The sequence below is a fragment of the Bos indicus x Bos taurus genome, chromosome 1, assembly GCF_003369695.1.
Source record: "Bos indicus x Bos taurus breed Angus x Brahman F1 hybrid chromosome 1, Bos_hybrid_MaternalHap_v2.0, whole genome shotgun sequence".
NCBI lineage: Eukaryota > Metazoa > Chordata > Mammalia > Artiodactyla > Bovidae > Bos > Bos indicus x Bos taurus.
The window spans coordinates 3,725,114-3,752,172 of NC_040076.1; the positions used below are offsets into that span (position 1 = coordinate 3,725,114).

At 47.8% G+C, this 27,059-nt stretch overlaps 1 protein-coding gene across 2 annotated transcripts in view; it reads left to right on the plus strand.

Moving 5' to 3' along the window:
* The first annotated feature begins 23,112 nt into the window (after positions 1–23,112).
* Positions 23,113–27,059, plus strand: part of TIAM1 (T cell lymphoma invasion and metastasis 1) — a 465,511-nt gene continuing 461,564 nt past the window's right edge. Inside the window, exon 1 of one of the 2 annotated variants that reach the window (XM_027538787.1) lies at positions 23,113–23,312. The gene's annotated coding sequence lies outside the window, so the exon portion shown is untranslated. The remainder of the gene's footprint in view (positions 23,313–27,059) is intronic. The other variant, XM_027538923.1, reaches the window with a different exon arrangement.

The following is a 27,059-nucleotide window of genomic DNA, read 5'->3' on the forward strand; positions in this document are numbered from 1 at the left end:
TGCTCTCTGCACCATCTTCCCCCTTTACTCTCTGTCTTCTACTCATGGACATACAATCTTTTCTCCAGCCCAGTTTTATTTTATTATTATTTTTAAACTTTATTTATTTTGGCTGTGCATTGCAGTGCATGGGCTTAGTTGCCTCTAGGCAGGTGGGATCCCCGACTGGGGATCAAATCCATGTCCCCTGCATTGGGAGATGGATTTCTTAACCCCTGGAGCACCAGGGAAGTCCCTCCAGCCCAATTTTTAAAAAATCACTGGAATCAAGGTCTCTAGTGCTTTCTTAGTTCTCTTTGCACTTTTTCTGTTGGGATGTGCTGCATGTTTTAGCAAAGGTGCAAGCTCCAGAGGGTGATCAGTTATACTGAATTGTGCTGTTGAGATAATCCTGGATATTACTGCTCCGCGCCAGGCACTCTACTTTGTATCTAGGAATTCAGGGAGAGGCGCAGAGCACACAGAAGAAAGCAGGGAGAGAACATATTTTGATGATAATGGAAGCAGCCCTCTCCAAGACTAATAGCCTCTTTTGTCTAAACGTATTACATTGATGGTTTGAAGTGAAATGTTGTTTCTTCCCTTGTGGCTCAGACGGTAAAGAATCTGCCTGCAGTGCAGAAGATTCCTGAGTTGGGAAGATCCCTTGCAGAAGAGAACAGCTACCCACTCCAGTATTCTTTGCCTGAAGAATTCCATGGATAGAGGAGCCTGGCAGGCTACAGTCCATGGGGTCGCAAAGAGTCAGATGAGACTGAGCGACTTTCACTTTCACTTTTCACAGTTAAAGGGAAGGGTGTGCGCAGAACCCCTCAGCGGATCAACGGAAGAGTCAGACTGAAGCTGGGTTACAGCATCTCTTACTGACAACTTAGGAGAACCTACTCACCATAACAAGGCAAACTTCCCTGCAGGTGTTCCTCAAAGACCACCCATCCTGTCCAAGCCTATTTCATCTGGCTTCCTTACCTTTCAATGCAAATAAATAGAGGAAAACAACAGAATGGGAAAGACTAGGGATCTCTTCAAGAAAATCAGAGATACCAAAGGAACATTTCATGCAAAGATGAGCTCGATAAAGGACAGAAACGGTATGGACCTAACAGAAGCAGAAGATATTAAGAAGAGATGGCAAGAATACACAGAAGAACTGTACAAAAAAGATCTTCACGACCCAGATACTCACGATGGTGTGATCACTGACTTAGAGCCAGACATACTGGAATGTGAAAGTCAAGTGGGCCTTAGAAAGTATCACTATGAACAAAGCTAGTGGAGGTGATGGAATTCCAGTTGAGCTATTCCAAATCCTGAAAGATGATTCTGTGAAAGTGCTGCACTCAATATGCCAGCAAATTTGGAAAACTCAGCAGTGGCCACAGGACTGGAAAATGTCAGTTTTCATTCCAATCCCAAAGAAAGGCAATGCCAAAGAATGCTCAAATTACCACACAATTGCACTCATCTCACAGGCTAGTAAAGTAATGCTCAAAATTCTCCAAGCCAGGCTTCAGCAATATGTGAACCGTGAACTTCCTGATGTTCAAGCTGGTTTTAGAAAAGGCAGAGGAACCAGAGACCAAATTGCCAACATCCGTTGGATCATCAAAAAAGCAAGAGAGTTCCAGAAAAACATCTATTTCTGCTTTATTGACTATGCCAAAGCCTTTGACTGTGTGGATCACAATAAACTACGGAAAATTCTGAAAGAGATGGGAATACCAGACCACCTGATCTGCCTCTTGAGAAATTTGTATGCAGGTCAGGAAGCAACAGTTAGAACTGGACATGGAACAACAGACTGGTTCCAAATAGGAAAAGGAGTTCGTCAAGGCTGTATATTGTCACCCTGTTTATTTAACTTATATGCAGAGTACATCATGAGAAACGCTGGACTGGAAGAACACAAGCTGGAATCAAGATTGCCGGGAGAAATATCAATAACCTCAGTTATGCAGATGACACCACCCTTATGGCAGAAAGTGAAGAGGAACTCAAAAGCCTCTTGATAAAAGTGAAAGTGGAGAGTGAAAAAGTTGGCTTAAAGCTCAACATTCAGAAAACGAAGATCATGGCATCCAGTCCCACCACTTCATGGGAAATAGATGGGGAAACAGTGGAAACAGTGTCAGACTTTATTTTGGGGGGCTCCAAAATCACTGCAGATGGTGACTGCAGCCATGAAATTAAAAGAAGCTTACTCCTTGAAAGGAAAGTTATGACCAACCTAGATAGCATATTCAAAAGCAGAGACATTACTTTGCCAACAAAGGTTCGTCTAGTCAAGGCTATGGTTTTTCCAGTGGTCATGTATGGATGTGAGAGTTGGACTGTGAAGAAGGCTGAGAGCCGAAGAATTGATGCTTTTGAACTGTGGTGTTGGAGAAGACTCTTGAGAGTCCCTTGGACTGCAAGGAGATCCAAGCAGTCCATTCTGAAGGAGATCAGCCCTGGGATTTCTTTGGAAGGAATGATGCTAAAGCTGAAGTTCCAGTACTTTGGCCACCTCATGCAAAGAGTTGACTCATTGGAAAAGACTCTGATGCTGGGAGGGATTGGGGGCAGGAGGAGAAGGGGACGACAGAGGATGAGATGGCTGGATGGCATCACTGACTCGATGGATATGAGTCTGAGTGAACTCCGGAAGTTGGTGAGGGACAGGGAGGCCTGGCGTGCTGCGGTTCATGGGGTCGAAAAGAGTCGGACACGACTGAGGGACTGATCTGATCTGATCTGATCCTTACCTTTCATTGTCAATATGTTTGTTTTTGTTTTGCAAGTAATATACATTTAAATCAAGCCAGTATAAGGAAAGTAAAGGAGATATATTGTTTCCTTATAACTGAGCAATATAAATAAGGGTTGGGATCGGGCTGGATTCAGGAGTCCAGTTGATGTCATCTAGACTCCTTAACCCCCTCCTTCTCTGTCATCCCTTCTTTTCCTCTGGGACATGGTCTTTGTCCAGAACTCTCCACACGGAGGCCAAGATTGCCCCTAACAGTTCTCAGTTTACACTCTTGATGGCTTATGATCTAGGGGAAAATGTCATTCCCCAAAGTGTTCCCTTAGCAGAACCAGAGGGGAAATTCTGATTGGTCCAGGCAGATTAGGAGTCACTGCTAAGAAGCCTACCTCTCAGCCAATCACAGTGACACAGAGAATGCAGTGGGCTGGGATTGGCCACTGAGGGTCACTGTGCCCACCCACCTGCTGCAGGTGGTGTGTAAGAATGAACTCTCCTGCAATCAGATGGGATGCTGCTAAGTCGCTTCAGTCGTGTCCGACTCTGTGTGACCCCATAGACTGCAGACCACCAGACTCTCCCGTCCCTGGGATTCTCTAGGCAAGAACACTGGAATGGGTTGCCATTTCCTTCTCCAATGCATGAGAGTGAAAAGTAAAAGTGAAGTCGCTCAGTCGTGTCCGACTCTTCGAGGAACCCCATGGACTGCAGCCTACCAGGCTCCTCCGTCCATGGGATTTTCCAGGCAAGAGTACTGGAGTGGGTGGGTTCTCTTTAAAAAAGAGTTCCTAGTACTCGAAGGACAGGAAATGTGTGTCCAAAATGACAACTCGGATGGCTCCCCTCCTCAGTTTGTTCTGTGAGTCCATCCTTCTCCTACACTTTGCCTACATCTACGTGATGGACTTTTTGTGGCTGCAGTGAGTCCCTTTCTCCACTTTAGCAAGCCCAACCAGGCCCGTCAAGGCTGAACCCATAATAACCACTCAGAAAGTGCTTTATGGGTTCTTCGGGGAGCTGATGCAACACTAAAGAAGCTTCACAAGGGCGGCAGATCTTTTGTTGAATTGAAAATAGGTATCCTAGCTATCTGTCTTCATCATGCCTACAAAGGACTCTCTGCTGATCAAGGCTTTTTAGTTGAAAGGATCAAATAGACAGGCGAGTTAGTACAAGTGACAAGGGGTGGACTCTAAAAGTGGAGAATATCTCCTAGAACCCAAGAACAGCTGGATCCAGGGAACTCAGGAAGACGGGGGCACTGGGATGAGACCAGTCCTGCAGGCGCTCTGTCCCGTCTGTCCATCTGCTCTGTGTGCCTCATCTCAGTGGCTGCGGGTGTGTGATAGCTCATTGCTGTGCTCCATGGGAAAGATGGCTGTCCAGCCTGGCACCGGCACTTTTTAATTCCTGCTCCCACCATTAAGCCATGTTCTCTGGGCCCCTTTGCTCGGGTTTCCAGAAACAAACAAAAAAAAGACACATTTGGTCACTGAGCAGCCAACGTGTTGCTGTCCTTGGGCATCCCCCACCAGTCTGGTTGTCTGTTCACTAGGGACATGTAGCACTCACACGGTTGTCAGAGCCAATGGTGGGAGCGGGTCTCAGAGGAGGGGGTGTGGGCTGAGCAGTTGCCCCCAAATTTGCCTCTTCTGAAGGAGCAGCTGTTTCACCAGCTAATCCTATTACAGCTGAGAGACGTTAAACAACTCATGCAAAGCTGTCCAGCCAGAGAGAGGTGACCGGGTGTCTGAGTGCTGCTTGGCCATGTCTAATGAAGAGGGGTGCCCAATGCCCTGAGCATGGACCAGCTCCCTGAGGCCGCAAGGCTAAGGGACAGGTTTCAGGAAGGAGGCTGGACTCCAGTGGACCCCATGATGAGCACTGGATGTAGACCCCAGAGTGGAGAGGAGTGAAGACCCTGAGATTGACTGGAAGGGCCTTGGTGGCCTTCAGGGAAGCAGGTTTGGGGGGTGCTGGGAACATGATGGAGTTAAGGGGAGGTGAGAAATGATGATAGGAAAAGGAATAAAAGGGAGATGTGGATTATGAGAAACTACAAATGGTGAAGCTTTGGTGCATGTTCTGGCATTATGGACTGTGCTCTTTGCTCTGCTGTGTGATAGAATGTTCCAAAATAGTGGCCTGTCCAATCATTAAGTTAAAAATGAGTGGAGGGAAGTCTTCAACGTGGTACCTAGGTAAGCATTAAGTCTGACACAGTTCAGAGAAGCCAGGAAGTATGTGGTCAGTAGGATTTGGGTTGAAAAGGTGCCTGAGATAGAACAAAGTTAACAAGATTGTTAACCCAGGCAAAGCCTTTTTCTAAGTTGTAGGGAATTATCTTATTTTTTGTGATACTAAATGAATTTTGCTCTCCAAAATTCTTCATCAATTAGGAATATTCTTAGCTGCTCATAATAGACCATCTAAATGAATAATAAGAAATATAATAAAATATACATTTAATAAACTAGATAATATACCTCTGTCTCAGCAAAAAAGGCTGGACAGAGGCATTTACATGTACAGCGGTGGCTCAGATGATCATCCATGACATCCAATATTCAGACTCTTATTTTTTATTTCACCCTGGTTGATTTTTCATTTGTGTAACAGTCACCTACCTCATGGTCACAATATGGCTGCCACAGCTCCGAAAGAAAGGAGAAGAGAGGGGCCAGCAGGCTGTCTTCCTGCATTTGTCTCTTTTTATCAGGAAACAAACTATCTTTTTCAAAAGCATGCCAGCAGTTTTCCTCAAGTGTCAGTAAAGAGACTAGGAAACTTGTCTAGGAAACTCTTTGCAAGAGACTTGGTCTATTTGCAAGACAAGTTGGAAGTCCATCAAAATGGATTGGTATCCTTGCCATGTTTAGCTCAATCATGATCTAACCCCAGGGATGTGCAGGGGTTGGCTGCATTTCACCTGAGCAAAATCCATGTTCCGATGTCCAGGAGGAAAGAGTGAAGGCCACCAAGAACATCTGTCCTCTCTGCTAGTGATACTGTTTTCCTAGGAGGTCTCCTCACAGTGGAGACAAATAATGCTGAAGGTTTTGCACCAGTGGCAGCTCACATATTGAGTTAAGGTGACTAAGATTGGGAATAAGTCACATCTCAACACAAAGCACCAGGGAACACGTCAGAACGCCAACTTGCCGCTTACCTTGAGGAGCTTGACTTTGCAGATAGAGTGCTCTCGAGTAAAAGAGTGATTTTTAAATGTCATGTCTTACTCTTGGTTCATACTAAGGGTTATGATCCACAACAAATATGCAATTACTCTGTAACATGTCATGAGTGTCAGTGATGTTGGTTTTTTAAGAACGGAAGTGTTACTCATACCCACTAATACCATTTGCTGGGGGATTGCTCTGGACGAAGTATGCCTCACTGGGCTTGATTTCTTTCCTCCTCATTTTCAAATTCATATTTACTACTTAGCGAAGAATGTGTAATTGAGAAATTTGTTCACTGCAGGTTTCATAAAAGGTTAGCTGATTCATCGACATTAAAAACAAAAGAGGGTTAATGTGGGAGTCACGTTCAAATCATTGACTATGTTTCAAAATCTAGCAGTTACCCAAGCACATGCTCCCAGGGGCTGGAGGCCTGTGAATCTTGGCACATCGAGGGGCTTGCAACATGTCCAATGACTGTGGCCTTGAAGGGGTTTAGGCTGAATCTGGACAGATCTTCTGCTTTAAAAAAAAAAAAAAAAAAATCCAGAAACCTGAATTTTGAAGAATTTTCTCAATTTTTTTAATATTGGCAACAAAGTCTCAAAATTTTAAAACACTGAGGGAGGAGGAACGGGCTGGAACCCACTCCAGTGTTCTTGCCTGGGAAATCCCATGGACAGAGGAGCGTGGTGGGCTATATAGCCCATGGGGTCTAAAAAGAGTCGGACCCAACTTAGCAATGAAACAATGATAAGAACAAGAAGAACAACATCCAGATGTCAGCGTAAAAAAGTGGTTCTAGGTGAATCTCTCTGGAGTCCCTGAGAGAAACACATGCGAAACTAGAAGAATACACCTTCAAACCGAAGCTGCCCAAGATTTCTGCCAGGGACACACTCACAACCACAATCCAGTAATGGCAAAGTACAACAGACGACCAGAAAGTTTAATCCTCCTGAAACTTCAGTATGGAACCACCAGGCAGAGACTCAAAACAGTGTGCTTGACATGATCAAGCAAAAACAACACCAAAAAAGGGACTGAGGGCTTCCCTGGTGACTCAGTGGTAAAGGATCCGCAGGAGACATGGTTCCATCCCTGGGTCAGGAAGATCCCCTGGAGAAGGGTACGGCTACCCACTCACGGGCCTGATTCGGTGAGAGGGCTGCTCCTTTCCCACATCAAGAGGACCTCTCCTTTGAGAGGTGAGATCATGGAAGCCCAGGGCAGAAAGGACAGGACTTGGGGTGCTCTCCTTCACTGAGACGTTAGTGGCTTTCCCAGGTGAGCAGAAACTCAGGTAAACTCTGGGTTCCCCTTCAGGACGGGAGAATTTTCTCCCCCAGTTGCTGGGAAGTTGTCCACTGACAGCTCACAGCTACGAGCCTTCTTCAGAAGCTGATTTCACTCCAGAAAGTGGCCTCCATGGGAGCCATCCAATTCTCAGGGCAGCTGGCATCCAGTGAGCCTCCCCTCGCACTGCACCCTGCTTTGTCCTGAAGGGCCAGCCCGGCTCTGAGCTCCCCCCGGGTGGGCTGGGCCCTTCCTTGAGACTACACAGCACCCCTGACACCATCCAGGCCGTCTCCTCCAGAGGGGCTCCTGATCCCCAGGGTTCTCCCTGCAGGTTGATCCCTAATGCAGCTCCTGCCTCCCCTTAGCTCCTCTCTATCTCCTTTCTGTGTCCCAAGTAAGTGTATTTTACCTTTTATTCTTTTTCATTTTTGGCCACAACATGTGGCATGTGGGATCTTAGTTCCCCAGCTAAAGATGGACCCAGTGGCCCCTTCGATGGAAGTGTGGAGTCCTAACCCCTGGACTGCCACGCAAGTCCTGTAGTTGGTATATTGTTTAGAAGCTTTTTTCTTTTCTTTTTAAAAGATTTTTAGTTACTGGTTCCAAATTGGGAAAGAAGTACGTCAAGGCTGTATACTGTCACCCTACTTATTTAACTTCTATGCAGAGTACATCATTGGAAACGCTGGACTGGAAGAAGCACAAGCTGGAATCAAGATTGCTGGGAGAAATATCAATAACCTCAGATATGCAGATGATACCACCCTTATGGCAGAAAGTGGAGAAGAACTGAAGAGCCTCTTGATGAAAGTGAAAGAGGAGAGTGAAAATGTTGGCTTAAAGCTCAACATTCAGAAAACTAAGATCATGGCATCTGGTCCCATTACTTCATGGCAAATAGATGGGGAAACAGTGGAAACAGTGGTAGACTTCATTTTTGGGGGCTCCAAAATCACTGCAGATGGTGACTTCAGCCATGAAATGACACTTGCTATTTGGAAGAAAAACTATGACCAACCTAGGCAGCTTATTAAAAAGCAGAGACATTACTTTGCTAACAAAGGTCCGTCTAGTCAAAGCTATGGTTTTTCCAGTAGTCGTGTATGGATGGGACAATTGGACTGAGCGCCGAAGAATTGATGGTTTTGAACTGTGGTGTTGGAGAAGACTCTTGAGAGTCCCTTTGTCTGCAAGGAGATCAAACCAGTCAATGGTAAAGGAAATCAGTCCTGAATATTCATTGGAAGGACTGATGCTGAACCTGAAGCTCCAATACTTTGCCCACCTGATGGCGAAGAACTGACTCATTTGAAAACATCCTGATGCTGGAAAAGATTGAAGGCAGGAGATGAAGGGGATGACAGAGGATGAGATGCTTGGATGGCATCACTGACTGAATGGACATGAGTTTGAGTAAACTCCGGAAGTTGGTGATGGACAGGGAGGCCTGGCGTGCTGCAGCCCATGGGGTCGCAAAACACGACTGAGCGACTGAACTGAACTGTTGTTCCATGTCCAGTTCTAACTGTTGCTTCTTGACCTGCGTACAGATTTCTCAGGAGGCAGGTCAGGTGGTCTTGTATTCCCATCTCTAGAAGAATTTTCTACAGTTTGTTGTGATCCACACAGTCAAAGGTTTTGGCCTAGTCAAAAAGCAGAATAGATGTTTTTCTGGAACCCTCTTGGTTTTGATCTTGGCAATTTGATCTCTGGTTCCTCTGCCTTTTCTAATGTTGGCAATTTGATCTCTGGTTCCTCTGTCTTTTCTAAATCCAGCTTAAACATCTGGAAGTTCACAGTTCATGTACTGTTGAAGGCTGGCTTGGAGAATTTTGAGCATTTCTTTGCTAGCATGTGAGATGAGTGCAATTGTGTGGTAGTTTGAACATTCTTTAGCGTTGACTTTCTTTGGGGTTGGAATGAAAACTGACCTTTTCCAGTCCTGTGGCTACCGCTGAGTTTTCCAGATTTGCTGGCATATTGAGTGCAGCACTTTCACAGCATCATCTTATAGGATTTTAAATAGCTCAACTGGAATTTCATCACCTCCGTTAGCTTTGTTCGTAGTGATGCTTTCTAAGGCCCACTTGACTTCACATTCTAGGATGTCTGGCTTTAGGTGAGTCATCATACTTAGTGTTGTTGGAAAAGGATGTTTTCTATGACCAGTGCATTCTCTTGGCAAAACTCTATTAGCCTTTGACCTGCTTCGTTTTGTACTTCAAGGCCAAATTTGCCTGTTACTCTAGGTAGCTCTTGACTTCCTACTTTTGCATTCCAGTCCCCTATAATGAAAAGGATATCTTTTTTGGGTATTAGTTCTAGAAAGTCTTGTAGGTTTTGATAGAACTGTTCAACTTCAGCTTCTTCAGCATTGCTGGTCAGAGCATAGAGTTGGATTACTCTGATATGGAATGGTTTGCCTTGGAAACGAACAGAGATCATTCTGTTGTTTTTGAAATTGCATCCAAGTACCATCCAGGTCAGCATACTGTTTTATGCTCATATATTTTGCAGTTTTGTGTACATTTTATCTTTGGGATAAAAGCTAGTGTTTATCACATGAAACAATTATTCCTGTTTTTTTTGGACCAGGAGGGATTATTTTGTTTTTTATTAGATGGCTATGAGAAATTACTTACAGGAGTGGGGTGGGAGGGAGGCCCACGAGGGAGGGGAATATATGTATGTTTATAGCGGATTCATGTTGTTGTACAGCAGAAACCAGCACAACATTGTAAAGCAGTTATCCTTCAATTAAAAATAAAAATAAAATCATTCACAGTGAAGAAACAACTTAACAATAATGTCCAAGCTCTTTATTTCCAATTGGGAATTATCTTAGAGTGGTGACTAAGGGAAAAATAGTTGTAAACCTTTTATATTTCCATCAGCTGTCCAAAGAAATAATATAGATATAATAAGGAAATATATGGGGGAAGACATTTGGAAAAATCATTTGCAATAACAGGTATTCTGAGAGCCTGGAATGTTGCTTCCTACATACCACAAGTTTTGAGATGATCAAAGCAACACTTGTTTCAGAAAGAAAAAAAGAATAATGTAAATGCTGAAAGGAATGAATAGTGCAGCTATGGAAAGGAACCTATAGACAGAGCTGAGTCACAGACATGGAATAATTCGGAATATTCAGAACCCTGTGAGAAAAGGGGACTTTTTCCAACCCGAGACATCTCTGCCTCCTGCCTGGGGCTCCCTCACCCTCCCTGGGGCTCCTACACGTTTTTTATTCTAAAGTTGTATAATCATGATTGTCCTTCACTCTCAGGCTTTTAAAAGAAACACTTTTGGACGTCTCCATGACACGTTTTCCTCTTTCTTTTCAAAATAAAGGAAAGGCTCCAGAGGGGAGAAGACACCTTTTCAGTGACCCTTGGAACCAACCAAAGAATTAAATTCAATCCAACAAAGGGTGGCTCAGCTAAGAAGACTCAGCCAAACACAATGGGCAAAGGGTGTCAGATGATGATTTTGAATCCCCAGCTGTTGTGTTTATTCTTCACCTTTTAGAGGAGGTGGTGTGAAGCTGGTAATTGCTATGGACTGAATTGTGCAAACCGCCCCCCCGCCACCTGCCCGTGTTGAAGTCCTCACACTCAGGACCTCATTGTGACTCTGGAGATGGGGCCTTTAAAGAGGTGATTCCACTAAAAGGGGGTCCTGAGTGTGGGCCCTAATCCTGTAGGACCGGTGTCCTTATGAGAAGAGGAGGTGAGGTCAGAGCATGAGGCACCGGGGATGCTCACACACACAGGAAAGACCACGTGAGCACACGGTGAGAGGGCAGCCGCCTGCAAGCCAAAAGAGGTCTCAGAGGACAGCAGGCCTGCCCACACCTTCATCTCAGACTTCCAGCCTCCAGAACAGCTGAGAGAATCTGTTTCCACTGTGTCAGCCTGCCGGTCTGCCATGCCCGGTTAGGGCAGCCCCAGAAATGAATACAGAATGAATACAATGCACACTTGGGAAGCCAGACTCTGAAACCCCATCGGAGACACCACTGTTGTGACTTTGCAGCAGCCCCCGAAGGGGTTCTTGGGTTCCAGCGTGGAAGCCGGATGCTGGCTCCTGCCGCAGGCTCGTTGTTCAGTCCCTAAGTCGTGTCTGACTCTTTGTGACCTCATGGACTGTAGCCTACCAGGCTCCTTTCTCCATGGGATTTCCCAAGCCGGAACACTGGAGTGGTTTGCCATTTCCTTTTCCAGGGGATCTTCTGGATACAGGGGTTGAACACGCATCTCCTGCATTGGCAGTCACATTCTTTACCACTGAATTGCCAGCACTGTCCTTCCAGCCTGGCAGGCAGTATTTAATGCTTGCTCGACCCCTTTGCCTCTTTCGCTGTGCACCTTGGAAGCCTGGGAAGCGCCTTCAACCTCAGATGTAACACAGCACAGAGGAGGCAGTTTTAAATGCTGATTGAATCAGGTACTCATTACTCAGTTGTGTCCGACTTTTTGTGACCCCTATGGACTCTTTGCAACCCTATGGACCATAGCCCACCAGGCTCTTCTGTCCATGGGATTCTCCAGGCAAGAATACTGGAATGGGTTGCCATTGCCTTCTCTGTGTTGTCCTCTAAGAAGAGGAAAATGGGCTTCCCTGGCAGTCCAGTGGTTAAGACTCCGCATTCCAAGTGCAGGGGCTTCGGGTTCGATCCCTGCTCAGGGAACTAAGATCCCACATGCCATTTGGTGTGGCCAAAAAAAAAAAAAAAAAAAAAAGAGGAAGAGACATCAGAGATCTCTCTCAGTGTGCACACAGAGGAAAGGTTGTGTGAAATCACAGTGAGAAGACAGCTGTCTGCAAGCCAGTGAGAGAGTTCTCATCAGAAACCAACCCGGCCAGCACCTTGATCTTGAACTTCTAGTCTCCAGAACTGGAAGAAAATGAATTTCTTTCATCTATTTTAAGTGAAAATAAATGTGTTAGTTATCCCATCTATACTGTTCTGTTAATGGCAGCCCAGGATTACTAATACAAGGGCAACTAAGCACAGAGACATTAAGTAACTTGCCCAAGGTCACACAGCTGGCAAGGAACAGAGGCGGGATTCGTCTTAGGGCAGAATCTCTGCTCTTAACCACTAGACTCTGGCTTTAACTGCTGCCTCTCTAGGCAGTGTGTGTGTGTGTGTAGGGGGGCGGGGGGTGGCAGGGCATCACCGTCATGTGGATGGAGACATCTTATTCCAAGGGGAGAGGTTGATTTCTGGGGCCCCACTGCACCAGTCTGCCATCCTGTGAGGCCCTGCTGACTGTTATGCTGAGGCTGCATGGCCAAGCTCCAAGCATCTCGAGGCATACCCTTCAGTGAGACTTCTGCAGAATGGAGAAGAAACGCGTGGTCTGAGGCGGGTGGAGCTGCATACACAGGCTCCAGCGTGTTCTGTCTATTGCATGTTGCCCAGGTGCTTGAGGGGTGGGAAAGGCTTTGCCGGTCCCCTACCCACACCCCCAGCACCATCCCACCCCACCCCCACCCTCACCGGTGGCAGCAACGGTAGGCATTGTTGGTAAGTGAGGAGAGACTCTCAATAAGCTTCGATCTGGTAAATCATCCAGAGACCCACCACCATACGGTCGGTGTAGTTTGTTTCAAGAAGTGCCTTTCTTCTTTCCCATGTCTTGGGTTGGCTAAAAATTCATTCAGGTTTTTCCCTAACATCTTATCCAGTAGGCGAATTAAAGATCAGGCTGGGGGGACTTGTCTTGGAGGTCCAGTGATTAAGACTCTGGGCTTCCACTGCAAAGGGCGTGGGTTCAGTCCCTGGTCGGAAAACTAAGATCCCACATGATGCATGGACAAGAAAAAAAAAAAAAAAAAAATCAGGCTGGGGCAGGTGGAGGTGAAAAAAAATCAAGTTGGTTTTTATTTGGAGACCTGAGGGTGCATCGCTGGTAACAGTTTTATTTACTGATTTGAAGTATAGTTGATTTGCAATGTTGTGGTAATTTCTGCTGTACTGCAAAATGATTTGGTTATACATATATACACAAACACATTATTTAAAAATTTTTTTCATTATGGTTTATCATAGGATATTGAATATAGTTCTCTAAGGTCTACAGAAAGACCTTTTTGCTTATCCATTCTGTACGTAAAAGCTTACACCTGCTAACCCCAACCTCTGCTCCATCCCTCTCCCAACCCCCTCCCCCTTGGCAACCAGTAAGACGTTCTCTAGGTTCACGATTCTGCTTCTGTCCTGCTCATTGTTTTTAATTCTCAGCTCTTGCCCTCATTTGGAGGAGGTCTTTTTTTCCCCCGTCGGTTGTCCCCTTGCCTTGGAGTTTCTGAAACGCTCCACGGTCCCTTCCCTCCTGCCAATTCTGCAGAAGCGCTCTTGCTGCTCAGAGCCTGTTCGCAGCCAAATGCGAGGGTTTCTCCGCGAACTGCCATTTCAGTGAAAACACAGAAAATAAAATGCAATCAAGCACATTACAAAGGGGAGGCTGTGATGAGGCCGGATTTGCCTGGCCCTGCCTCTCTGACCTTGAGTTTCTTTGTGTTGGGTGGGCTGGTTAGTTTGCACATTGAGACTTCCTTGTTTTTGTTTTTTCTGTAACTGATGGCTTGTCATGACTGGGAAAATGTCCTGGCTTCCTAAGACCTCTTCTGAACCCCTTTTCGCCCCACTCCCTACATCTGTCCTCAGGGAAGAGAGACTTGGTTAAACAAATTCTTTTACTAAGAAGTTACTTTACATACCGTCATTCCTCCCAGGGGATGCGTTTTCCCACAGGGCTGATGTTTCCTAGACGCTGTGGGCACACGACTCACCTGAAGCTTTTACTGGGCTGTATTTTCGGGTTCAGTGTGTGTGGGATGGGGGCCCCCCGAGCCCCTGCATTTCTGATGTTGCTGCTGGTTGGCTGGCCACACTCTGAGTAGACAGGCTTTAGAGGAACACCAAATGGTTGTAAGGGACTCTATTGGGATGGGCATTAGCCAGGGTTCTCCAAAGAAGCAAACCAACAGGGGATAGCTAGATACAGACGTACTCAGACGACCCCATGGACTGTAGCCCGCCAGGCTCCTCTGTCCACGGGATTCTCCACGCAAGAATACTGGAGTGGGTTGCCGTGGCCTCCTCCTGGGGATCTTCCGGACCCAGGGATCGAAGCTTCATGTCTTATGTCTCCAGCACTGGCAGACAGCTTCTTTACCACTAGCACCACCTGGGAAGCCCATAGATACATGAAGAGATTTATCGCAAGAAAGTGGCTCATGTGATTATGGAGGGTGAGATGTCCCCAGATTTGTAACTGGCAAGCTGGAGGCCCGGGAGGGCTGACTGTGCCGGTGTCCGTCTGAAGACCAGCAGGCTCAGGCCCAAGGAGAGCTGAGGTTTCAGTTTGAGTCTAAAGGCAGGAGAAGACCGATGTCTCAACAGGCCTCATCAGGGAGGAGGAACTCCCTCTTCCTCTCAGAAGGGTCAGCCTTCTGGGTCTACTCAGGCCTTCAGTGGATTGAGCGAGGCCCACCAACATTAGCAAGGGCAGTCTACTTTCCTTAGTCTACTGATCCAAATGTGGGTCTCATCCAAAAAACACCCTCCCTGACACACCTAGAGTAATGTTTGGCCAACCGTCTGGGCACCCCCATGTCCTTGTCAAATTGACACATAAGAAAAATGCTCACAGGATGGGAGTGTGTGTCCTCCTCTGGGATCTTCACAGTCCCTGGGCTGATCTGGCTCATCTTCTTGGAATTCGCTAATGAGAAGATCCAAGCAGATCCACTTGTGATCTGAGTGTTCATTGCTGCACCGCCTCTCCAAGCTCCCAAGGGCATCTCTCTACGTAATATTAATGCCTGGCCAGGTCCCATCCATTCTGACAGACAAAGGACAGACGCTACTTTACATTTATGTGCAGCCTCTTTATTTCATTATACTGAGTGCCTTCTGTGGGAAAGGTAGAAGCTGAGGGTCAAGGAGGACCCAGGGCAAGACACCCTGGGGTGGCAGGGGTATGGAAAGGACAGGCTACTTAATATGTGGGGCCAAGAGCAAAAAAAGAAAGTTTCAGTTTCATTGCTCAAAAATTTAGATTTTTCAAGACAGCAATAGCAGAGCAAGAAACTAAGTATGGGGCCCTTCTGAGTGCAGGATGCCGTGAGAGAGCACAGGTCATATGCCCATGAGGCTGCTCCTGGGTGCTGGGGAAGGAAGCGGTATGGTGGAGGGAGGGGAGGGAGGTCAGCTTAGCGGCCGGATGGAAATGCGGGGGTACTGACTTGTGCTTCTGTTTGTTTTTCTTTTTCCTTCTCTTCTTTCTTCCCTCCCTCCCTCCTTTTCCGCACCCTCCTTCCTTTTCTCTCTCCTTTCCCCTCTTTCCTTCCTTCCTACAAGGCATCATACCACTTTCAGTGAGATAATGTGTTCATCATCCACTATATGTGTCATTCCACAGATAATTATAAATTAAACCAGTTTGTGTCATTTTTATGTCATTTCATGTTTCCTTTTATTTTTTATTGACGTACCCACTCCAGTATCTTTGCCTGGAGAATCCCATGGACAGAGGAACCTAGCGGGCTACAGTCCATGGGGTCGCAAAGTGTCGGACACGACTGAAGCGACTTAGCACATGGTTGACGTACAATATTATGTTAGTTTCAAGTGTACAACGTAGTCATTTGGAATGTATACAAATGACATACAAATCGATCGCCCTGGTAAGTCTAGTAAACTTCTGTGCCCATACAAAATCATTACAATTTTATTGACCATATTCCCTGTGCTCTATACTACATCCCCATGACTTATTTATTTTGTAACTGGAAGTCTGTATCTCTTGATCCCCTTCATCTCTCTCACCCAACCTCTCCTCTATGGGAGCCACCTGTCTGCTCTCTCTGAGTCCTTTTCTATTTTGTTTTATTTGTTTTGTTTTCTAGACATATGAACAAAATCATACAGTAATTGTCTTTCTTTGTCTTATTTCACTTAGTATAATATCCTGTAGGTCCATCCATGTTGTTGCAATGGTGAGATTTTTCATTTTTTTTTCAGCTGAGTAGTATTCCATTGTATATAGATACCACATCTTCTTTAAACATTTATCTATTGATGGACATTTAATTTGCCTCCATATCTTGGCTGTTGTGAATACTGCTGCAGTGAACATGGGGTACCTATATCTTTAAAAATCAATGTTTTCAAAAAAAAATCAATGTTTTCATTTTCTTATGTCACTTTTAAAATTTTGTTGCGCCGGTGGCTACAGTCAGAATCCTATTTTCTAAGGCTGCTGCTCTGTGGTTGGGGGTTGGATGGCAGTCCAAAGTTAGGAGGTCCTTGTAAACACTCAGTTTGGATTTTAAAGTGGTTTTCCAGCTGTTTCTCAGAATACACCATAAAGCTCTAGAAGAGTGACTTTGAAAAGAAAACCATCCCAAGAATGGCTTACGAGGAGGCAGAGATTCTGCTTTGTCTGACCCGATTGTCAGCACCTTGGTATTCATTTGTGACCTGGCTGACTGGTTAGAGAAAAGCTCAGGAAGATAAAAAACAGATGTCCCTGCCAGTAAGATATGACTAACTAGAATTTTCTGATGCTAGTTTTCAACTCAGACTGTCTGCTAATCTTTTTTATTTTTATTTTTATTTTTTTTTGTCTGCTAATCTTTGAGGCAATCTATTGGGTCAAGGGAGTTCTTGGTAAGAGACTGAGGGTGACTCAGAGCCAACTCATCAACAGCTGCTTTGGAAAACCAGTCACCTCTTTCCCCTGGTTGCTCCCCAAGTAAATGATAAGTCAACCAGTAAGTTGTTTTGTGGATAATATTTCTTAAAATTTTTTAAAAAATTATTATTTATTCAGTTTTTTACTGTGGTGTGTAGCACGAGGAATCTCAGTTCTCTGACCAGGGGTCCAACCCATGTCTCTGCTTTCGAAGCACGGAGTCTTAACTACTGGACTGCCACAGAAGTCCCGAGACATGTGTGTGTTTAATAAACTGCCTCACATCCTTTTTAAAAGAGGCCACTCACAGATAGATGACTAAGTGCCAAACTCTTCATAGTAGAGAACACAGGAGGCTAATTCATTCATTCTGTAAATATCTACCAAGCAATTACTTTATGCCATACACAGTTCTAGACACCAGAATTACAGGAGGAAACAAGACAGACCTCAGCTCTGCCCTCTGGGAACATCTATTTGAATGGAACATGGAGGTAGAAACGGGCTACATAGGGCTGCCTAAAGAAGAGGGCACGGGCTCATCCCTGTGGTTTAGACAGGGGGAGACAGTGGTGCTGGAGAACTCGTGAGAGTCCCTTGGACTGCAAGGAGATCCAACCAGTCCATCCTAAAGGAGATCAGTCCTGAGTGTTCATTGGAAGGACTGATGCTGAAGCCGAAATTCCAGTGCTTTGACCACCTGATGCGAAGAGCTGACTCATTTGAAAAGACCCTGATGCTGGAAAAGGCGGGAGGAGAAGGCGAAGACAGAGGATGAGATGGTTGGATGGCATCACTGACTCAATGGACATGAGTTTGAGCAAACTCAGGGAGATAGTGAAAGACAGGGAAGCCTGGCATGCTGCAGTCACATGTGGGGTCACAAAGAGTCGGACCCAACTGAGCAACTGAACAACACAACCAGATAGGAGGATTACTTGCTGTGACTTAGCTATGTCATATATAGCCTCATTAAGCTATTAGTGCGGAGAAGGCAATGGCACCCCACTCCAGTACTCTTGCCTGGAAAATCCCATGTACGGAGGAGCCCGGTGGGCTGCAGCCCATGGGGTCGCTAAGAGTTGGACACGACTGAGCGACTTCACTTTCATGCATTGGAGAAGGAAATGGCAACCCACTCCAGTGTTCTTGCCTGGAGAATCCCAGGAACAGGGGAGCCTGGTCGGCTGCCGACTCTGGGGTCGCACAGAGTCGGACACGGCTGAAGCGACTTAGCAGCAGCAGCAGCAGCAGCAAGCTATTAGTGAGGCTTTCAGTAAGTGATGGGGAAGAGAATGTTGACTTATAGTTGAAATCAGGGCCATGAACTAGAAACATAATTTCTGTGGGTTCTTTTATCCTAAACCCTCAAGTCTGCCTTTGACCATTCCATTTTTTTTTCCTTTATTGCCAGTGCTATGTTCTTCTCAGATGTCAACAGTGCCCTCAGGAGATGGGACGCCAGATGGCATTTGTCTGTATTTTAATCAAAACGCCCTGTTCTCTTTGCCACGGTGTGAAGCAGCAGCATTTTGTGCTGAGCAGAGACAAGAAATAATAGAGAAACCTGTAGTAACTTTGCAGGATTTCAAGGACAAGAAATGTACCCAAAGGCTAGGTCAGCCCAATTCCAGCTTCTGTGGTACCACCATGATTATGGAAGCAAAACCTGTCATAGTCAGTCCCAAGCCGATTCTGTGAGGCAAAGTCCTGACGAGCTGATGTAAGTGGGACTGATGGAGAGAATGATTTACAAAAAGACCCAAACGGTGGTTTCCTATGTAGCCATCTTTCCTTCATGGGCAGGGCTAAGCATTTCTCTTCCACTGGCTCATTCAGGGTTTTCAACCACTTAATGAAATGTTATCCCGTTTTCAAAATGAGGCAACTGTGACTCAGAGTTTAGTTAACTCAGCTAAATCCAATAGCTAACTTTTATGAGTGCATAGTAGGTGCTGTGTGTGACCTCTTTTTAATCCTTGTGGATTAGGTGGTATAACTCCTGTTTCACAGAGTGAAAAAGTGAGGCTTGTGAAAGATTAAACAACTTGCACAAGGCTCCGGAGGTGGAAAGTGGTGGAACCTGGATTCAAACCAGGCAGTCTAACTCCAGGGTTCTGCCTCTTCACCGCTTTTGGGATTTCTTAGGAGCAGAAAGAGCTATGCCCAGGATAATCTGATGGCCTCTCTGAGGACTCCTCTGAGGCTCATCTTGCAACTATGTTACCTCCTTAATAGGAGGGCCATGATGGCAGTAGACCTCAGTGAGGCGGAGAAATAATTTTGCAGGGGGAGGGGGTGCAAGAAACAGAAACTCACTATATTATTTAAATATAATTTCAGCTGCTGTACCAGAGACCCAAGTATCAGAGGCACAATAAAACAAAAATTTCTTTCTCTGACATACAATAGTCTTGGTTTTAGTATTTAAGCATGTGTATATATGTGTGTGTGTGTGTGTGTATATATATATATATATATGTATGTATACAGCTGGGCTTCCCTGGTGGCTCAGATGGTAAAGAACCCACCTGCAGTGTGGGAGACTTGGGTTCAACCCCTGGTCGGGAAGATCCCCTGGAGAAGGGAATGACATGGCTACCCACTTGCTTGGAGAATTCCTTGGACAGAGGAGCCTGGAGGGCTACCCCGCCAGGACTCATGGGGTCGCCAAGAGTCAGATATGACTGATCGATTAATACTTTCATATATATATATACACACACACACACACACACACATATTTTTCTCATATATATATGTTCCCCTTCCATGATGATGGCTTGTAATAGGTTAAGAAATTGTTCTTCCCCTGGGATGAAAAGCTTCACAAAGGAATGACTCTCCACTGAGAAGCTTGGGTAAGTTCTTGGCTTAAGATGAGGTTGTTCTTTGAAAGGGTGTCTTTTGGAAAATCTTTCAAACTTCATTCAACGTTCCTGCAATACCCATTATAGGACTCTGAGATCTATGTGGTTGACCAAAAAGTTCGTTTGAGTGTTTCAATAACAGCCTATAAAAACACTCGAACCAATTTTTTAGCTAACCTGATACTATCCTGATGGTGGATGGCATCACCGACTCGATGGACATGAGTTTGAGCAAGCTCTGGGCGTTGGTGATGGACGAGGAAGCCTGGCGTGCTGCAGTCCATGGGGTCACAAAGAGTCGGACACAACTGAGTGACTGAGCTGAACTGAATGGATACTATCCTAATCCTTCTTCTCAAACAAACGTTTTAGAAACGCTTTGGATCTTTAAAACTCTTGCCTCTTTTTTTGCTCCTCTATAATTCATTGATTAAATATTGTTGTGTACCCCAAATGTGGCAGGTATGGTGGTAAGCACTGGGATAGACAGCGAGATAGCTAAGAATCTGGATACAATGGAGTGCTGTGCCCAAGAGCATAACTAACTGGCAATGTCAGCCTCTTTTAATACAGGGGTTGGTGGGAGCACTGAGGGTGGGAGATGTAAGTACATGATCTTAACTGGATACATCAGGTTTGGAGGGTCTTTTGGACTGTATTGATGCTTTTGAACTGTGGTGTTGGAGAAGACTCTTGAGAGTCCCTTGGACTGAAAGGAGATCCAAGCAGTCCATTCTGAAGATCAGCCCTGGGATTTCTTTGGAAGGAATGATGCTAAAGCTGAAAGTCCAGTACTTTGGCCACCTCATGCGAAGAGTTGACTCATTGGAAAAGACTCTGATGCTGGGAGGGATTGGGGGCAGGAGGAGAAGGGGACGACAGAGGATGAGATGGCTGGATGGCATCACTGACTCAATGGACGTGAGTCTGAGTGAACTCCGGGAGTTGGTGATGGACAGGGAGGCCTGGCATGCTGCGATTCATGGGGTCGCAAAGAGTCGGACACGACTGAGGGACTGATCTGATCTGATCTGATCTTAGACTGTATGCGGCAGTTGGAGTTTGCCAAAAGTCTGCTGCATGAAGGCACTGGCCGATAAGCTGGGATGTGTAGAATGGGTGGGAATCAGTCATGTGAAAGGAAAGTGGGGGAGTGGGGTGGGTTCTGGGCAAAAGGAAGAGACCCAGAAGTAAGATAGCAAAATGAGATTCACCTGTTTAGAAGGATGATTCTGCAAAGTGGGAGAATAGATTTCAGGAGGCAAGGCCTGGGGTAGGAAGAGATGGGAGGCCTTTGATGTGTTCAGAGAGAGGATCCAGATGTCATTGATTTAGGAGTAGGCTGGAATAGACGGGAGTTTCCCTAGTAGCTGTCGGGGTAAAGAATCTGCCTGCGCATCCAGGAGATGTAGGTTCCACCCTTTGTCAGAAGATCCCCTGGAGGAGGAAATGGCAACCCACTTCAGCATTCTTGCCTGAAGAATCCCATAGACAGAGGAGCCTGGAAGGCTACAGTCCGTGGGGTTGCAAAGTTGGACAGGACTGAGAGACTGAGCACACAGAACAGATGGAAGAAGGAGGGAGAAGAAACGGATAACTTTGAGTTTTCCAGTTGGGTTTTGACTTCTAAAGTGAAGTGAAAATTGTTCAGTCGTGTCGGACTCTTTGTGACCCTATGGACTGTAGCCGACCAGGCTCCTCCATCCATGGAATTTTCCAGGCAAGAATACTGGAGTGGGTTGCCATTGCCTTCTCCAGGGGATCTTCTCGATCCAGGGATCGAACCCAGGTCTCCTGCATTGCAGGCAGACACTTAACCTTCTGAGCCACCAGGGAAGCCTTCTAGGACACAGGCAATTCTTTTTTGCGGTTTCCTTCTATTTTCAACTGCTGCTAAGTCGCTTTAGTCATGTCTGACTCTGTGCGACCCCATAGACGGCAGCCCACGAGGCTCCCCCGTCCCTGGGATTCTCCAGGCAAGAACACTGGAGTGGGTTGCCATTTCCTTCTCCAATGCATGAAACTGAAAAGTGAAAGTGAAGTCGCTCAGTCGTGTCCAACTCTTAGCGACCCCATGGACTACAGCCCACCAGGCCCTCCGTCCATGGGATTTTCCCATGGCAAGAGTACTGGAGTGGGGTGCCATTGCTAACCCCGGGAGCACAGGCCTCCCCACTCCCTAAGGGCAAATGGGTCCTCTGAACCAGGTAGTAAAGAATATCCAGCTCTGGTCTTTGTTCTTAACGGCAGTGTTCAAAGCTCTTAAGATAAGGAGGAAGCATTGGCGGGTGTGGGGACGACATTTCCTTAGAGACTGCCCGTGTCCGGGTGTTGTCTTTCCTCACAACCTTGCGAAAGGTAAAGGGCAAATGTCGTTTCCAGATTTTACAGAAGAGACCAGGAGTGTGTGAACTTAGCTTTCGAGTTGCGTACTTCATAATAGGTGACTGTGAGCATGTGATTTCAAGTGTAGCTGCTTGCCAAGGTGAGTCAACCCAGTCAGAGTCCTGCACTCCCCAGAATTCGGTTAAGCCCACCGTGCCCTACCTGGAGCTTGGTTAGCGTCTAACATCTCCAGCATCCAGAGGAAGGGATTACATTAGGGTTTTTTTTTTTTTCTTCCTCTCGTATAAAAGTTCCCGTCTCCTCTTTGAGTCAGGCACACGCCTCCTAAGCCAGACCACGTGTCGCAGGTACAACTTTCTTTCTTTTTTTCTGGGGGGAGTGGGCTCTTCCCCTCCCCCTTTCCTCTTTCCTCTCCGCCTTAGGTGGCAGGAAAAGCCTTTACCTCGGACCAATCCCACCGATGCCGAGCCGCGCGCGCGCCCGCCAACCCGAGCGCCTTCTCTCCACGTCATTGGCCACCTCCACCTATGCAGAGTGACAGGCAGCATCGCGGACCTATGGAGGAAGGAGGCGGAGGCCTCTCGGCCCTCCCAGGGCTGCTTTGTTAGGGGCTTCCTCGCCGTTCCCGGCTCCCTCCTTCGCGCCTCCGCTGGCCTTCCCCTTCCTTCCCCCGGTCGCGCCGCCGGAGGCTGGTGGGAAGGTAGCCCCCGCGCGCGCGCGCGCGCGGGCGCGAGCATCTCTTAAAGCTGAAAGCGCGCGCGCGCGCGGAGGGGAGGCGATGCCGCCCGGGTACCCAGCGTGCGCCTGCTGGAGCGCTGGAGCCCAACTCCGAACGCCCCGCTCCTGTATCCTCCGCCTCTGATTGGCCGGCTGGAGGCGGAGCGATTGTCAGGCGGCCCAATCGGAGCCTGGTTTCCCACGCGCATCCCGTGGCCCCGCCCCCCGAAGCCGCGGGCCGAGGCACCGTGACGGCTCCCATTGGCGGACGGCGCAGGGGGCCCGCTCCGAGCACTGCTGGGCTCTCGCAGCGCCGCCGCCGTCGGGCGCGCAGCTCTGCAGCGCGGCGAACGCCTCGGCGCGCCCGCAGCCCCCTGGAGCCCGGCGGCCCCGCATTGTCCCTGGCCCCGTGGCCGATATCCGGGACGAGCGTCGGGGGGTGAGTACTGCGAGCCTAGGGAGGGAGATCTGGCTGGCTGGCTAGCCGGAGCTAACCGGGAGGGAACGGCGATGAGGACGCCCGGAGCCCCTCTGCCCGTGACGGGCACGTCCTGACCCCAGTCTCCCCCCCGCACATTGGGGCTCCCGGCGGGTCCTAGCTCCCCCTCTGATCGGGCTTTGCTCGTATTGTTTTCACGTTTCCCACACTCGGGGAGGGAGGTGGGGAGCCGGAGAGGGAAGCAAGGGAGACATCCATCGCTCGAGGGAGCAGTCCGGAGGGAGACGGGCAGTGGCGCCCAGGTGCCCGGCGCCGAATGGAAGTGACAGTGTCCAGGCGTTGGCATTCGGTCTTCCCGGCAGCCGGGAGGTCAGCGTTGACCTGCGGCCACGACGGCACTTTGTATGTGTCGGCTGATTTTTTTTTTTTATCAACTTCGGGGAGGGCGTGCGTGTGCTTGCGTGTGTCTCGTGTGTGTGTTTGCGTTCCTGACTCGTGCACCCGCCAGGCCTGGGTTTTCCGCGACGCTGACTGGGCGCTCACCTTGGCGATCGCTGCTATGCTCGGGACCCGACTCGCGGGGCGGAGAGCCTAGGGGATCGGCACACAGGGCCGGGGACCCCCGGCGGACCCGGGAGCAGACATTTACAGCGGCCTTCTGCGCGCGCGCAGACAATGACGGATCCGGGCGCGGGATCCTGGGGTCTGTGCATCGGGTCCCCGCTCGGGATCGCGGTCCTGTCTCGCTCCCCTGCGGGCCCGGTCGTTCGGATGCTGCTGCGCCGCGCGGCTCATCGCCCAGCTGGGGGACCCGCATGGGGCCCCGCTTTTGTTTACAGACCTCGCTATTGGGCAAGAGCTGCGCGCAGCGCTCCCCGGGCCTCGGCCACTGCCGCGCGCCCCCTCTGAGCTAGGAGAAGTTGGTGCATGCTGTCAGGTGACGCCCCCTCCTCAGGCCTCCTGGGCGAGATGCTGCGGGGGAATAGACGCCCAGACGGCGCCTTCGTGCCCTGTCCCCGCTGCGCACCGTGCTCCCAGGCCCCCTTACACCAGAGGCCCTCTCAGTTTGGCCGCCGTCGGGGCGCTGATGGAGCCAAGCTCACCTCCCTTCCAGTAGCATCCTCTAGCCTCATCCCCGAGCCGGCCCAGGTTGATTCGGAGTCTCCCAATTCCTGCATGTTGGCAAGTCTTGAAGGACGCGCGAGCCCTTGGGGACGCTGGCCAGTCGGTGCCCGTTTCAGTGGTATCCACGCGGCCCCGCGGAGCAGCTGTGGAGCATTCCTGAGTCAGAGCAGTCCGGATCGGGTTACCCACGCGTGCTGACTTGGCATCCACTTTGTTTGAGCTGGAGCAGAGATTGAGAGCCTGAGTACTGAGGTTAAAAAAAAAAAACAAAAAACACAACAAAACAAAACCCTGGCTTCCAGTGCCTGCTCAGCGTCACCCACAAGCTGGGTGATCTGTTCCAGACCGAGCGACTTTAGTCTCCTTGCGTCTCAGTTTCCGGGTCTGTAGAATGGGGATAATGAGTGTCCACGTTTGTGGGGGCGGAGATTAAAGGACAATATAAATCAACTGGCAGTTACGGCCACAGAGGAAACACTGGAAAAATTTTTCCTGTTAGAGGGAATCTACTGCAGAGGATGGCCCCGCATCTCTCACCCTTGCTGCAGTTTTCCATTCTCCCAATTCCTATTTTTAAAACCATGTAGGATTGCCGTTTTGAGCTTCAAACAGGGCTTGTTTTACTGACCTTAGATTTCACTCTATCTAATCCCTTAGGGCTTTTTTTTTTTTTTTTTTTTGCATTTCCATTAGGTTTTCTTTTTAAAATTTTTTTCCATTAGGTTTTACTTGTTTCTTCTTCCTTCCTTTTTCCTTGAGGCTATGCTGAGCCCCAGGCCTGTGTTTGGAGGAGGAAACCTTGTCCAAATGGGAAGCGTCTGCTGCTAAACCAATGGCCGCTGTGCAAAGTGAATAATACCCGGATGGAGGGAGGTTTGAACAAAGAGATACCTGGAGGCAGGGAGGAACACTTCCTGGTAGAAGTGAAATTTGAGCTGAGTCTTGTAGCAGAAGTTTGGTAAACGGCTAGTTTCTGGAGCATGCTCTTTTGTACCCTGCCATAAAGAGTTCTGCCAGTCAGGTTGTCTTGAAGGGGTAAACACCGAAGTTGCTAGGTAATTATCTTTGCATGGAAGAGAAATATACCTACTTTAGGAGGAGGCTGTTGCCTGACTCGGGAATGTGGAAGAGGAGAACTGATTTCATTGAGTATCTGCAAAATGCTGTCAATGTGTTTTGACTTGTTTTTCCTCTGGTCCACCAGCTGAGCACTGCTGATTTACTCCAGGCGAAGAGACAAGCCACTGTGTACAGGAAAAACAAAAACAAGGAAAAACCTGTCCATAATCAGATGAATAAATAGTTTGAAAAAGACAATCTCGGGTTTGGCTACAGAATAAGATGATGGAAAAAGAAATGCTTCTGGTTTCAACACTGTTTTGCCTGTTGGGGCAAATTATTGAGCTGGGTGCCGTAACACCTCATTTGAATGTAGATCCCAGGGGCCATTACAGGCAAGCAAACAACAAACAATAACTAAGGGGGGGAGGGACTTTCAGGTTGTCCAGTGGGGGCAGAAGCACACAGGGAATGTTCCTCACAACCTCTGCCCCCCTGGACCTGCCTCTGTCACCCTAAGCAGATGTAGGAGTGTGGCATTATTGCTAGATGCCAAGCATAAATGTTATAACCCATTTGAAATTCCACTTGCAGAAATGATTCTGACCCTTCTTGCACTTGTTCTGGGAATTCTCTGGCCCTTAGGGATGCTTGAAGGCAGCTTTGCCCCCTGCTGCTGTCTGGGGATCAAATCAGTGGGAGGCCTAGACTTTAAAGGGAACACGTGGTTAGGAAATCTTGTTAGCTGACAATTCAACTTCACTCTAATGTGCATCCAAAGAGCTAGCACAAAGACTTCCTCTCCTGTCCCCCTGCAGTTGTCTCTCCCAGCTCCCCACTCTTCCCAGTGCCCCCCCCAAACCAGAAAGGAGTCTTAGTGCTCGTCTAACGCCCCCTCCATCCCCCTGCAAATTCCTGCAGTTCTGTGGACAAGCAGATGGAACCCCAGGCCTTCTGGAGCGCTGGGGCAGGAATTTATTCCCAAAGCTTTGCTGAGTGCCAGCTAGCTGTGCCTGTTAACCCCTCTCCCTTCCTTTCCTCATTGCAAGAAGCTTGCTTACTGCCTCTGAGACAGCACTTGAATAGATGGTGAAGTTCAAGCCTGTGCTTTGGCAAATGAGAAAAGCAGGTAAGAGCGTGGGGTGGGAATCCCGTCCAGTTCTTGCCGAGAAGCCAGTGATGGAGGGAAACGTCTGCCTGAGAGTACACAAGGCACGAGGGTGAATGGGCAGAGAGAGAATTTGGTTCCTGTGAGCAGTGTGCAGAGTCCTGTGGAATTCCTGAATCCCAACAGGTGTGGGCTTGTGCTTGAGAAAGATCCTTATTTTCACTCTGTCCAGTCGTTTGGACTCCTGTATCTGTTTTTTTTTATGTTATTAAAATTTTTTAAATTGGAGTATAATTGCTTTGCAATGTTTTTTTCTGCCCTACGACAACGTGAATGGGTCATAATTATAAATAAATCCTCTCTTTCTTGAGCCTCCCTCCCCTCTCCCATCCCCCCTTTCCAGGTCATCACAGAGGACCATGCTGGCCTCCCTGTGTTTCACAGCAACTTCCTAT